Source organism: Rhipicephalus microplus, chromosome X (genome assembly GCF_043290135.1).
Source record: "Rhipicephalus microplus isolate Deutch F79 chromosome X, USDA_Rmic, whole genome shotgun sequence".
Taxonomy (NCBI): domain Eukaryota; kingdom Metazoa; phylum Arthropoda; class Arachnida; order Ixodida; family Ixodidae; genus Rhipicephalus; species Rhipicephalus microplus.
Genome location: NC_134710.1, coordinates 63,690,441 through 63,705,556, shown reverse-complemented (window position 1 = coordinate 63,705,556; position 15,116 = coordinate 63,690,441). Strand labels below are relative to the sequence as shown.

Here is a 15,116-nt window from a genome sequence, read left to right as displayed (position 1 = left end):
CGTGTTCTCAAATTTGGATGCCCGTTAAGGAACCCCAGGTGGTTGAAATTTCCGCAGTCCTATCCTACGGCGTCTCTCATAATTATATGCTGGTTTTCAGACGTTAAACCCCACATATAAATAAATGAAAACAATATCAACGACTGTCTGCTCTGACGGTCGCGTGGTAGCGCACCAGTCGTAGTGCATGTGGTGTATATTCGAAGCTTTGAAATTCTCGCTGCCGAATCTTTGGACTTAAATGCATGTCTGAGGAGCGCGAGCTCGAATTAGCGGCAGCATCTAGACGCTGGGAGCAACTGGTTCAATTGAACTTATACGGTGAATGAACCCATTACCGATATACTACAGCCAGACATACGAACAATCTCGCTAATACAGTATGCTATACTCCCGCTCTTCTTGCCGGCCCGCTTTGCCAAGGCTTTCGCCGTCGTTTTTCGGGCGGAGACAATCGTTTTCCTTTTTGCGTGGAGGCTTCTTCGTGCCATCCCTGGTGCCTTGAAGCCCGGAGGGTCAGCTATGAGCCGATGACGGTGATGTCGGTCTAACGGGATCACTCACTCGGTATATGCTGAAACAGAAAGACGGTGTATAAATAGCTGGCAGCTGTGGCATGGCATACTGCCTGCTGAGCGCGAAAGAGTGATCTTCAGGTCATGCTGCGCAGTTATTTCTCTCTTATTGGTAAGAAAAAAGATGTCCTTTATATCCATCTATAACCAGCGTTCGACCACGGCCGATCCAGTGGCGAAACGTGAGTGTTTTATGGAACAATTTCTCCTACGTGCTTGATATGTTTTCTTCAGGAGTATATATATATATATATATATATATATATATATATATATATATATATATATATATATATATATATATATATATATATATATATATATATATATATATATATATATATATATATATATATATATTGTCTGTTAGATTTCATTATTATTGTGTGAAAACAGGGAAAAACGCGCCCTTATATATCCTTGGCACGTGTATTCAGTAGCTTGGAACTCAGATTATTTTAATGGCGTGCGGATTATTTAAGCTAGTACTGGGGTTAACGTGTGTGGGAAAACCTATAGTTGGATCTATCTATCTATCTATCTATCTATCTATCTATCTATCTATCTATCTATCTATCTATCTATCTATCTATCTAGAAATTGTGTTGCAAATGTACACAACTTAAGGATGAGGTTCTGCAAGCTGCAAGCTTCAATTTATTGTCCCAGTTACGCTGACATCGAGCTTCGGGAGCGCAATTTTCCATAACCATGCACGACGGAATCTTATAAAACGTACAGCCGAACAGGGGGCGGGGCAAGTCAAGTGGGATAGGGCTTGACACACGCCGAGACACTGTAAGATCAACCCGCAATCACAGTTTCAACCAACAATGCAGCAATAACCTGTGTCCTGAATGCCTGGAATGGGGCTGCCTAAATGACTAGCGAACGTTACTGAGCGCAGAATGGACGTACCTTTCACTCCCCTTTACGTGGCGCGAACAACGCTGACAAATAATAAATATGGAGCATACCCACTATGAACATGTGCCATAGGTGACCATATATCAAGTCGCCGGAGTACCATGTTTAAATTATAGCATGAGTACAGGGAACAAAAAAAAAAATCTGCGCAACCTTCACACGTTTACGTCTTAGTAAATTTGTTCCAATTCATCCGCTATAACACATACAGAGACAACCGATATTATATGAGATGGTATTATAAAAAAATGTATACACGCTGTTAGAGCAGTAAAAATGCGAAAGTGAAGAATAATAGGATATTTAAGATAAAAATTGGCCCCGTATCTGCATGTAATCTGCAAATGTCGTAGAAACGATAGTCTTGCGTGTGGAGAGAGTGAACAAGACATTTCTTCGATGTTCTGCGCAAGAAAATCGGTGAATGGTATTCTGGAAGCGCTGCGTTAGAGTGCCTCGAGCGTGCAGCGGATGCAAACGAGCGCATCAAGTCACGTCACACATGAGACATAAGCGCCATCTGGTGTCTCAGAAAACGAAGCGCGTGGTTCTGAGACGCGTGTGTGCGCGCCAATCTCAGAGGTGATAAGGTGTAGAACGCAGGGCGACGGGTAGGTGCCACCACCGTTTCGTTTCAGCAAAGCGTTGGAAACACTCGCCTTTCCGTGCAAGAGTTGCATGGTCAGCGCAACGTGATAAGCGCTACGGTCCTTAAAGTTACCCATGTTTGTCTTTTCTAGTAAGAGACGCACATGCAGAATATATACGTGTTGTTATGGTGCCCAAGACATGCTCAATTATTTCTTTTTAATTGACAATTGCACAAGCATGAACGCTCATCCTTGAGCAACATAGGTGGGCGCTGCCGATGTGGTCGGCCACTTCAAGTACGCGGTGCCGTTAAGAGTTAACAGACAAATGTACAGATAGACAGACAGAAAAAAATTTTGCGTCGAAGGTCTCCAAGAGAGACTATCGTCTTTAAAGAACTTTGGACCGCCACCCCGAAGGAAACCCTTACGGGATGCGAAGCAGCAGTGATGCGCAGGGCATTGACCCGGTGGAAACAGGCGTCGACACGGGTGTTGGAGGAGAGGTTTGAAGCGAAACTCGGTGAAGCGTCGGTGTTACCCGGCACCATCTCTATAGTCGAACGCGATCGGCGTTCTTGACTCGCACCTCGTCGGTGTCGTTGGTCTTCCACTGCCGACACTTACGCTCGGCTTCCCTGGCTCGCGCCTCGTCGGTGTTCCAGGAGCGACGTCGCCATTCGCAAACGCGATCGGCTTCGCTAACCCACAACGCCGGTGACAGCCACGAAAGGTACGCGCACCCAAGCGGGAAGCATGCCCTGGCTGCGTCCCGCCCGTTGGCGTGATCGCACGGCAAGCAGCGGCGCGCTGTCCACATTGCCGACGCCATGAGACCACAACCGGGTAGAGGACGGTGGGCGAGCGCGCGCGGGGCGCATACCCAACCGCAGCTTCTCGCCGACAGATGGAGAGGCGGTGCTGGTGTGGATATAGTTACTGTATATTCTACCTTGCCTAAAGGTAGCATATACAGGAACTCTAGGTTTGGAAACGATGCCGACGTGAGAAGTGGGCTCGAGCGTTGCGAGTGGTGGAGAGGGTGAAGCGAGGGAGATGGCACGCGGCGAGTGGCGACAAGCTATAGGGAGAGAGTGACGTCACGCGCGCGCACTGCCAGGGAAGGCGAGGCCTGATTGGCACCGTCCCGGTGCGGAGTGACAACGTTACACAGGCTAGTCAAAGAGCTGCTTCGTATCTAAAGTGCCAACCACTGCCTCGCGTACGCACGTGCCTACGCCTCAAAAGCGTCTAGTCGCGCTTGTGAAGGAAAAGGGCGTGCAACCACTGGCACGCGTCAACCGCGTTGACGCCCACGCGTCCACGGCTGATGCCCAGTGTTGCTTGATCTTTTTACTTAAAACTGTCCTGGTTCAGCACAGAACGGCGCGTTCTTAACTGAAACAAGTTCGTACGACGCCGAAAATATGACAGTGCATTAAAATATTGATAGTACTTCACCCATTACAGTTTTCACTATATTAGAAGTAATTGACATCGCGGCGAGCAAAGTAACTACAGCGGTTTGCACCAGAAATCAACAGCGGTGCGTGCGCCACCCCCACGAATGAAAATTCACGTCTAGGATGATGCACGGCTATTATAGGCGTGCGCAGGGTTCTCCATAAGGGGGGGGGGGGTGAATGTTCGCTGCAGTACCCCTTCCCTATTATGTCAATGTAGGGGCTGCCTTAGCGCCCACCTCCCATAATAATCTATGGAGCTATCATTGCGCCCCCCGCTCTCTTTGGTGAATTAGCGGCGGTCGTCCCCTAATTATGTTTATAAATCAGGTGTGTAAAAAACCAAGGTGTATTAATCACCAGGGGTCTATGCCTACACTACCAAATTCATTATATTCTGAATATCCTGGTACATTCATCACATTTACACATAAGGGTTCAGGTGAATAGGTCTCGCCGTTTCTTCAGTAATTATCCGATGCTTGGTTAGAGGCGTGCGGCCAACTCTTGATGTTCTCGAAAAGCAGTCTTGGAATTCGGCCAATAGCTCAAGGAGTCTGTGTCACTCGTTTTTCGGCAAAGTAATGCTAACGTCTAGAACAGGCGTTGAATCGAGTTTTAGCGCCACGTGTTGACTGCCGCCTAGCAGCCCTCGGCATCTATGACATCGTTGAAGTAAGCGACATCTGTTCCTTTTGGAAGGTGCCAGCGCTCAGCACTAAATTTTGTCAGCAGCAAGTCCGTGCATCCAACAGAAACTCTGACAATACCTTATGTGGCGGAAATAACTTGGGTGAAGAGAAGCAGGCTCATTTGGTCTGCAACTCCTTCGGTGTCAAACTGGGCAGCGGCAGCCACAGAAACAAGCGTGCATGACCTAGGAGGGAGGACCACGTCGTCATCAGTAAGACGCAGTGGGTTCAGTCGCGCCTCTGAAAAATCTGGTAAGCCCGAACTGTTGCAGAAAGTAATCAAACTCTCTGGAATGGTGATAGCAGCGCCATATTCTCGTAAAAATGTTATGTCAAGAATTACATCTCTGCAGCGTGCGGCGATAACAACGAACGACGCCGTAAAAGGAGAACTTCTGATGTAAACTTTTACTGTACATCTTCCAGAGGGCATCACTAGACCCTTTTCTTAAATACGTCATCTGATGGTGAGCTTTTCGTGAGTTTCGCTTCGCAAAGGAGCGTGGGATAGCTAGCGCCATCATGAGGGCATGGAAAGCGAGCCGTCAAATGCGTTAGTGCGGCGATGTTTGTGTTGGCGGCTTGTTCTCCGTATCATCCGCTGCAATCGCACCACTTTCTAGCTTGAACAAGCTCCTAGTACTCTCCGATAAGCTTTCTGGGCTGCTTTCGCTGCACAATGAGGAATATTTTGTACTCTTCAACGGGTTGGACGAGCAGTTTGGCTTGTTATGACTGGCAATGCATGGACCCGGCCTACAAGAGACTCTCATCGGCGTTCCCTCCCAACGCGGTCCGCGTCCTGCAGGAACGTAAGAGGTGTCTCTGTGCGCTGCAAGAAACGTGCATCAGCGTCGCTGGGACACACAGCTTGCGTCGTCTGCTGCGGTGCCCTCACAATGGCGGCAGACTGTAGTTCGCGTCCGCGGCACTAGGGGCGCCCTTTTTCGAAAAGTGTCTATAACTGACTCCTTGCCATCCTTATATGAGATAAAGTGGGGGATCGGGCTAGTTGTTAATCTTATATGAGGGCCCTTCCACGCTTCTGAGGCTGTCGGTGATGTCTTGACTGATAATAAAGAAGTCCGCACCGGCACACGTAGGTGTGACGTTGCGACAAAGGCGAACGCGTGGGAGACGGCGAGCGGGATTTACGTCTCAGACCTACCGGGTGAGTACGCATTGCCTCCTCTGCAGTGATACGGCCGTCCTCTGAATGAGTACGGGCTCCATAGAAAGAGCTGTCGTCGCGGCAAGGAGTGTATGCATTCGTCGTGGGCACGTCGACCGTCAAACCAAGGTCGAAAAGAACGGAATGAATCACCTCGATGCCAACAATGACGGGAAATATGACCTGCACTTCCACAGTGAAAGCATAGTGCACGCCTGTCGACTGCGCACTAGCATCTGGTTTTCGGGTCGGTAGACGTCTGACCTTCTCCCCTGGCGTCGATGCCCATGGTGTGACTGTGGACGGCTGGTTGTATGGTTGTAGCATGGGTGGCTGCTGCAGTGTCTGCTCCGGCGGCGGTGACCAAACGGTCATTGACACCTGGTGGTATGGCGTCGGCATAGCGGGTGGTTGACGTCAAAGAGCGGCAGCGTAGCTCGTGAGACGCTACTCAGTATCAGGAGCAGCCGTAGATAACGCTTGGCGAATTTTGTCGCGTATGACTTCAACGATTGACGCAATGGGAGTGTCAGCAACCGGAGTCCGGGACTTCTGCAGTTCTTCGCGAACTATCTCCCTAATCAAGTTTCGCAAGGAGCTTCGGCTCTCAGACGCCGTGGCGATAGCATTGAGTGGGACACTGCTGGACATGCGGCCATATTGCCTGCAGCGTTGATGATAGCTAGTTGTCGATAGTTGTAGCCCCCTTAATGAAGTGAACCACAGTGCTTGGAGGGTTGCAGTAGCACTGCGAAAAGCTGTTCCTTGACACCGCGCACGAGGTAACTCAACGCCCCGCCGTGGTGGTCTAGTGGCTAAGGTACTCGGCTGCTAACCCACAGGTCACGGGATCGAGTCTCGGGTGCAGCGGCGGCATTTCCGATGGAGGTGGAAATGCTGTAGGCCCGTGTGCTCAAATTTGGGTGCACGTTAAAGAACCCCAGGTGTTCTAAATTTTCAGAGCCCTCCACTACGGCGTCTCTCATAATCATATGGCGGTTTTGGGACGTTAAACCTCACACATCAATCAATCACTGTGCTGCCTCGCTTCCGAAACGCTCACTTCGAATGTTTATGAAACGCGCTGATCTCGAGCCGTTACGCAGACAACGTTCTTCGTAGTTTTGCTTGAACTGGAAACCAGCAGGCCGCAATCTTCCTATTGCAGTGAGAGCTCGCGATCAGAGCCAGCCTTGATTGCAAACGAAAGTGACCGTGTAAAACGGGTGCTTTATTTCGATTTAAGCTCGAGTGAAATTTTTCAATCAAAATCCAGAATTATCGATGCATGGATGCCACAAGTACACATACAATGACCCCGGCAACATATATTTGCTACCGTAACATTCGATCACCACGTAAAGCCCGAAACTTATGCAGCATTTTCGCCAGCGTTTTCCCGGCGCCACTTCCCTCGGCGTCATCGCGTCAACGCCGCCAGAGAGGGTGGCAAACCATGTGAGGAGCACCAAGGCCAGCGTCATGGAGGAAGGAAACAACTTAGGAGAAGCCCTCACGTCACTCGTTGTGAAGCCGTAAGCCGAAAATCCTCCTCTTTTGTTTACATCTGAATGTAAAGCAGAATGCGCGACTCTCTCTCCGACTCGGAAAGCACGTGGTCTGCGCAGCGCGCGTGTCGTGACGATCCGAAACTAATGGAACGGGGCTCAACACTCTGAGCCAGCGCGACACCTTCAGCGAAATCTTTTCGTCCGAGTATTAAAAGCGAGGGATGTGCCGGGAATGCAGCACGTAGAAAGGATAAGCACTGGTGATTAAGGGTAACTAACTGGATTCCTAGAGAGGGCAAGCGGGTTTGGGGGAGACAGAAGGTTAGTTGGGCAGATGAGATCAAGAAGTTTACGGGTATAAATTGGCAGCAGCAAGCACAGTACCGAGTTTACTGGCGGAACATGGAAGAGGCCTTTGTCTTGAAGTGGGCGTAGTCAGGCTGATGATGATGGTGATGATGATGATGATGATGATGATGGTGATGATGATGATGATGATGATGATGATGATGATGGTGGTGGTGGTGGTGGTGGTGGTGGTGGTGGTGGTGGTGGTGGTGGTGGTGCTGTTGATGATGAACAGATTGCCGGCAACGAAGCAAATACAAGAGAATGCGTGCTAAATGCACTGACAACGGCGAGTGTTTTCACGTAATTAATTCAGCAATTGTACAGACAAGACGATCGGTCTACGGTTGCAGTCCGCGACGCGGCCGACGCGGCGTAAGGCCACTGGGTCCATGTTCCGCGTGAAACTCACCGGCGTCACTATTCGGCGACCGTGGTGACTTTGAGCACGGTGCGAGTGACACTTAACGCGGTTGCTTTAACGTTGATAATACAATGCTGGGGTGCGAGTATAACAAGCGGAACAGAAAAGGTGTTTTAACACGCACATGCAAGTTGTTACTGTACATATACCAAACACGAAACTACGTATGTGCACATGGTCCTCATTGCGTCTTGATGCGCACAACAGTTTCATCTGTTGTTACATGCAGGAGCAATGCCCAAACATCAATGCTAGGCGTTCGTCGTCGTTCCGCTTCGTCATGGTGCTCAATGCAATTTTGCTGACCACTTCAAATGCTTCATCGGCGTCATCCACCGCACGACACATAGAGATGCGCTCGTTTTACGCACTGTTGAGGCCCCGTGGTGGACAAAATGTACTATAAGCGTTGCTAAGAGTACAGTAACTGCCAGGAGAACACTGCGTAACCGATAACGCGGCGCAGAGCACCGCCATGGCTCAGCACGAGACCTGCGGAGGCACACACGCTGCCGCCCACAGTGCCACCGAAAAGTTTTTTTTTTTTTTTTTACTGCTAGCGCCAGCTGCTAAGAATAAGAAGAACCAGAAACTCGCAATATACGGCCTCTAAGCTTGGAAGTTGTTGTACATCTTTGAGGCCACGTATTCATTCAATACACTCAGGCCTGCTAACCCTACCGATGGACTTGAGTATGGCACTCGAAAACGGTTCGAAGAAATTGCGAGCGTTTCCTGTAGAAGCTTCTGAGGAACAAGCGAAGTCAAATACAAGCATCCGTTGAGAATTTTCGGGTCACACAGAGCACGATGATGACTAAATGGACAGTTCCAGAAATCGGCACGCGCCCCCTACGGCGACTGCAAAGCATTGTGGGAAATCGAAGCACTGGTGGAGTGTCGTCTGCTCACGGAAGCGTTGGCTCACCCCGTTTCCCGCAGCGTGTGGGCGTACGAACGCATTGTTGTCGGTATATCGTGCGTAATAACCCAGCTTCAATCTGCACTCACAAAAGAGGCACAACCCAGAGCAACATCGAGCCAGCAAACACTAGTATCTTTGGGAGATGACTTAGACTCCAACCAAAAGTTTTTGAAGAAACCCGACGTTTTGAAACGGACTTGATTCCTTCCTCAGGGGTGACTTGAATCCTTAAATTATTGATGATCCGGGGAAAATGCTCCCATATCCACGGAAAGACCCATTGAATTGGAAACTTTCCTCGGCTATCACGGCGAGTTCCCTGTGCTTCCTTGATCGCATTTACACGTAGCGGAAGCTTTCCTCGTTTGTTTTATTGTCAGTATGACTGTATAGCTTCATTGTTACTACTTAATGTCGGGCACTGTTGCTCGTGATATGATTCCGCGTGATACGCAGTGCAAGACCACACATTTCACGAAAGATCATAAATGTCAAAGTCCCACCCTAATAAATGGGTTCGAGCCCCAGTGTGCTGTGCAGATTTGAATACTAATTGCCTGCTTGAAATGGTGCGTGTGAGAAACGTTGCATTCTGAGAGTTTTAAAAACCCGCTACCAGCCCGTTCATAGAGCTGATACTTCGCAAGCACTACTTGCTTTCAAACAGCGTAAAACATGCTGTCTTTGCGTAGTTCCTGTTTCCACGACTGTGAGTTGGAAATCAACTCAAGAATTTTGGACCTGACTGCTCCAAAGTCGCCACTACAGTGAACGATTCTCTGAAATATATAGAAAAATTAGCGTCAGTGTGCATAATTTACACTGTCTCCTATTTTAATATGTCAGCTCCCATGACCTCTTGTTCGTTACAGTTTATGATTACGCTAATTCAGCAATTTGTCATTTGAATAGATGCTTCTGCAAGCTGCCCGAAAACATACAAACTTCCCTGTCACTTTTACCGATAGGGTCATGGACAGAACATCTGAAGGACTCGATGTTACAGGCGTAATGCGAAGGAAAAATTTCCGCAGCACTGGCATTGTTATTGTGCGAATAAGTACTCCGTATCTGGGCACAGTACGTTTAAGCCAGAAAACGTTGATAAGTATTGCGGTGTAGGGCTGCTAATAGTGAGACAGGCTTCAAAATCAACGATGAAATGCTCATTCAGTGTGAGAAAGGTATAGGCCGCAGCAGAAAGGCCGCAGCAGCACTTGCATCAGCTGGCAGTCTGAAAGAAAGTGATGGTGAGTCTACATTTATTCGATAATTATCAAACTACAACTGATGATTGATATGTGGGGTTTAACGTATTGAACACACCATATGATTATGAGAGATGCCATTAAACTAGAACTTGCACTATTTGCCTTGACACAGCAAAAAAAGAGAGAGAGAAAGAGAGATACGCAAAGCCAAAATCGTTGAGGCCTCTAGGTTTATGGTCAATAACAAGCAAATTCAATTGAACGTAACCATGCAGTAAACAGAAAAATAAAATACATAACAATGCAAAAAAAGAAAACTCGCAGGGTTTCATATGCATTTACCCAAGGCGACCTCAACGCGTCTGCCGTCTGCTTTTTTTTTTTTTTTGTTTAGACAAGTTATTCCCCCCCCCCCCTGCAAACGTTTTCTGCGCCTAAAGTGACTTTGCACAGGTTTTATGACTGCAGGCATTCCAAACTTTCAGCACCTTACCTGGTTCTACTTGGCCTCTGTGATTGGTGGGCCGATCACAGAGCAGTGCAAAGCGACGATGACGGGTGATGACGTAACCAGGGGACCACCAAGATAACCTTAAACTTTCTGGTGATTTGAGATGTAGCGATGACGTCCAGTGGTGACGCTATCACGCGATAATTTTTGCATCACTCCTGTTGACATCGCCACCGATGGTCAATTTTGCTTTTAGCCAAACACCGTAAATACTTAATCAAATGTGAAACTTGACCGTTTTCGTCCTGCGTCGCGGCGTCGAGTGATCGAAAAAAATCATCACGTAATGGTGACAACACATATGACGTCTGACAACGCCAAAAAGTGTGAAGTTATCAAAACACCGCACCACTTCACGTGATTACGTCATCGCTTGTCATTCGAGCTTGGTCTAATGTGGTGTGATCATGAAGGCAATGCAAAATCTGTTTTGCACTGCCTTCAATTTTTGAGGCAGTGCAAACCTCGTTAGGTACAGGGAGTTGTCAAAGGATGGTGTGAACGGGGGTGGGCAGGGTCGTCGGCCGGGGTGGTGCAAAAGGGGCACTGGCCCCTTTCAAGCCACACCAGCACTTGCTCACACCCAAGCTATACCAGTGCACTCCCCCAGCCGAGATGCAAGACAGGTTTGCACCCACGGTAGAATTCTGCTGACAGTCCTAGACTGGCGGGGTATGATCAGTACATCGACTGAGAAGAAAAGATGGCTTTCGCCATCGAATTGTCTTAGGTGAATGGAGAGGGCCCCTGCGAGTTTTTATTAAGGTATCTAAGCCTCTTGCCTTAATGAATTTGTGTAGTTAATTACACGGTATGCTCCAAGTGTGAATTCCCAGCCCTATAGTCACAGTGAGTGATGACACAGACATCTCAACAAAGGTTCTACTTAGCTGCAGCACCACAAATCTCGAATCTATGGAGTATCACCAAGCAACGAACGAATAATATAATTGTTGGGGTTTAACGTTCCAGAGCCACCATATAATTATGAGAGACGCCGTACTGGAGGGCTCCGAAAATTTCGACCACCTGGGGTTCCTTGACGTGCACCCAAATCTGAGCACACTGTCTTGCAACATTTCCGCCTCCATCGGAAATGCAGCCGCCGCCGCCGCAGGAATTCGATCCCGCGACCTACGGATCAGCAGCTGAGTGACCACCGTGGGGGGTAAGCAATAAACGAAACGTCCGGTGACATTATCGTAATATCACATCCGAGAACGGAGAACGTGTGTCAGCAGCTTTCCTTATTCGGCATGTTCAAAGAAGATTAAGGTTATTTGTGACGAACAACACAGTCTAGTATGTATGAAAGAAAGTCAGAGCGGTCAGACGTAGTGGATTTTCACATTAGCAGCTTCTTACGCCAGCCGAAACCACTCGAGGCGCGCGATCAAAGCAGGCGAAAGCCGGAAAGCGTTGTCTGCTCTGCCCGCCGGCACTCCGCTCTCCCATAATGCCGCAGCGCCGATCCACCAGGTAAAGGCGCGGCGCTGCGATTTCTGGAAAGGTCCAGAGATCCCTAGAGTTTCTCACAATCATACAGCCAAATCTGGCGCTAGTGAGCTGCTGGATGCAAGGGAATGACGGGACACGTGAGCTTCGAACTTCACTAGGATTTATGTATACCTCGAAGACGCGTCTGGCTTCACGTTAAAATGGTTGATTTCTTACTAAATTAGCACGAATATTCTATTCGTTTTTGTCATTGCTGAGAAACGTGTTGTATTTAACACTGGAAGCTTCTACGTTGATGCGCAATTTTACGAAGCGTAAGAAGTAACCAACGGTTGCTAAACTTGGCAGGCAGACGACAAAGCGAGCTTTTTTTCTGCCCCGTTTATGCCGCCTCTTCTTTTCCTTCGCCATTTGGATGTGCCGTCAAGGTAAGTGGACTTTTATTTTAGAATATAATATGCGTGAATGAATACGCTTATAAACGTTTTGTTTTAGAAAAGCTTTATTTACGCAGTCGTCTTCGCTTTTGAGCCGAATCCTCGCTCAACACCAGCCAACAAACGCCTCGCAGACACATACACCGTCATTACCAGCGCTCCAACTTCGCCCCTTAAAACATTCGCATAGACAGTGGCGCCACAATTCTCTTTAGGTATTTGTGTGAAACTTTGTACATTGATCCGAGGCGGGCGGCAGCCTTTTTGCCAGCAGCAAACGATGGTGTAGCGCAACGGAAGTGGCTAGCTGGCAGCCACGCTCTGATTGGTTCTGTATATTTGTCGACTTGCTGCCGGCGTCGGCGCAGCAGATATCTGAATCGTCCCGAAGTGGACGCTTCGGCCACCGTCACTGGCAGCGTCGACGCCGAGTGACGCCGGCGTATGAAACGCCGGAAAAGCGCTACATATGTTTGAGGCTTTATGCCACCACATGAAACAATATCGTAGTTCCAGCTGAACGCGTAACACAGCTTCCTTTAAATAAAAACTTTCTCGATTTCTATCATTGCACGTGTGACACATTTGATAAGAGTGAATACTTCCGAATTCGCATATTGTAAGTGAACGTACTACTGGCACCCAAAGTGTTCCCTAGCTTTCTTTTTTAGAAGCCCAGGCTGTACAACAATGTTCTGCTGCTTATAATCCCCACTGTGCTGAATGGGGCTCGCCATGGCAGTAGTGTTGAGATTGATTAATGCAGACGTGCTATATCACTATGTTGAAATTAAGGTGACGGTATATTTATTACACGCTACAGAAGAAAGAAATGTGGAACTGCAAAATAACATCGCAGCATGAATGTTCAGGCGCGTCTTTTAAGGAGCGAAGCTCCTTAAGACCTCACGATGTCCGCCGTCTCCCGTCTGTCCGTAACACCATGTAACTTTCAACTTATAAGCAACAGAGGGCGTTGGTGGTAATCGTTTTGCATGTAACCTTCAACTTATAAGCAACAGAGGGCGCTGTGCTTAATTGTACATGTGATGGCGCTGCTGTCAACGCTATATATATATATATAACCACGTTCCAAACCACACATTATCTTCTCTCATATGGACGAAGACGAACGCAGGAAAGCGCGACGTGCTGAGTATCAGCGTCGCCGTCAACGGGAAGCTACCATGGAGACAAAAGAGAAGGATGCGGATGCAAAGCGGCGGTGGCGACAACAAAGTTTTACACCACAGACTAGGGCTAAGGAAGCAAAGGCTAAGCGGGAAAAACGCCAAGCTGACGCGCAACTGAGACAACTTGAAGCGGGTGCAAGGCGGCAATACCGACAAGAAAATTCTACACCAGAGACGATAGCTAATGAAGCTGTGATTATGAAATCAAAACGTAACCCGGAACTCGGAACATCATATCAGCTATAAAAAAGAAACCCCGCTATATCACAATCGGTCTCAGCACTATCTCTTTCAATAAAAAAAAATATGTAAGTGTCACAACCACAATCAGTCTCAGTACTATCTCAACTTTAATCACAATAATCACCTCCGAAAGCTTCGCCCCATAATTATCTTCAAGCAGCTTGAACTGCTGTGATTTTTCTGCGTATGAACTCTGCTCTTTACCATTTGGACGCAATGCGTACCTGTGGCGAAAACACGCATACACAGATATCAGCCCAGAGCATCTCAATCAGACACTCAACACGACAGTCGCATGCTTCTAACACAACTAATATTCCACTTGCATTTGAACACACAACCACTGTAGTACGGGCCAGAATTTAGAAAAAACGAAGGTACTGTCAACAGAACTGCAATATATGCGAGTCAAGCTATGCATGCGCAAGCTTACAGCGCAGTTCCGAGCTCATATCTCCACTGCGGAAAAGTGCGGCACTGGTGTGGCTTTTTTTTTTTTTCTTGTGGTAGCGCATTGACTCATCGTATGCTTCTTGCCCGCTGCAAAGAGCGATGCTGACTGCACCAAGAACGCTGAATTCTGAGCAGTGAAATCCACAAACAGGTGATGTTCCCGCGGGATGCCCGCGCTTAGTGCGGCTAAAAGCACGTACGGATGCTGTTGTTCCTCAGCGGATTTAATATCAGTGGTTGAGCGTATCATCTGAATCAGTTTTCTACAGTAAAATTAAGCATTGACAAGAATCTAGCACAGTCCAGCCTATGTTTTCGACACGGATAAAGGTGGCTCCTTTGGACTCGCTTTCTTCTTCCGTGTCATCAGCTCTGACGTTGTCTTCGGTCATCGCTCTTACATTGGCGACCGACTGGAATATGCAAAGGTGTACAGTGAGATCCTTACGACTTCTACAGTTCACCGTACTAACAGCAACTGGCCGACTCTAACAGATAAACCAGGCATTGCCTGCCGGCGAGCGCAATCAGCTCCCGTCGAGCGTGTGATGTCATGAAGCTTCGACAAATCATAGTTGGCGGCGAAACTCGCGATGATGGCCGCGGCGCCAGTTGCTTGTTTTCGCAAAATATTCTCATTTGCACTGGTTTATGCAAATTTTCATGTTGATTTTTTTATTGGCCGCATCAAGTTACGTAGCTAGACACCACATCCTCGTTTTTTTTTTCAACTGTTTCATTGTCCCTATAAAGTACGTGCCACTCTGTCATATATATTTTTTTCTACGTGTTCATTGACTTTGTATAACAGCACATACTCAGGTTACAAACCGAGTTCAATGCTGAACGGAGGATACATTCTTGTGTGACAGACCTCTCACCATTCTACCACGGTTACAGCGTCACGTTAACTCCCAATCTTAAGGCGAGGGGGGGGGGGAGACACAGCGTTTACGTCAAGACATTTTGCAAATATTTTGAGCT

General features: G+C 47.9%; 1 long non-coding RNA gene across 1 annotated transcript in view; it reads right to left on the bottom strand.

The window, feature by feature from the left end:
• Positions 1–204: 204 nt before the first annotated feature.
• The window catches only part of LOC142775534 (uncharacterized), a 91,024-nt gene continuing 76,112 nt past the window's right edge, over positions 205–15,116 (bottom strand). Inside the window, exon 3 of the long non-coding RNA XR_012886786.1 lies at positions 205–574. This is a non-coding gene — a long non-coding RNA (uncharacterized LOC142775534). The remainder of the gene's footprint in view (positions 575–15,116) is intronic.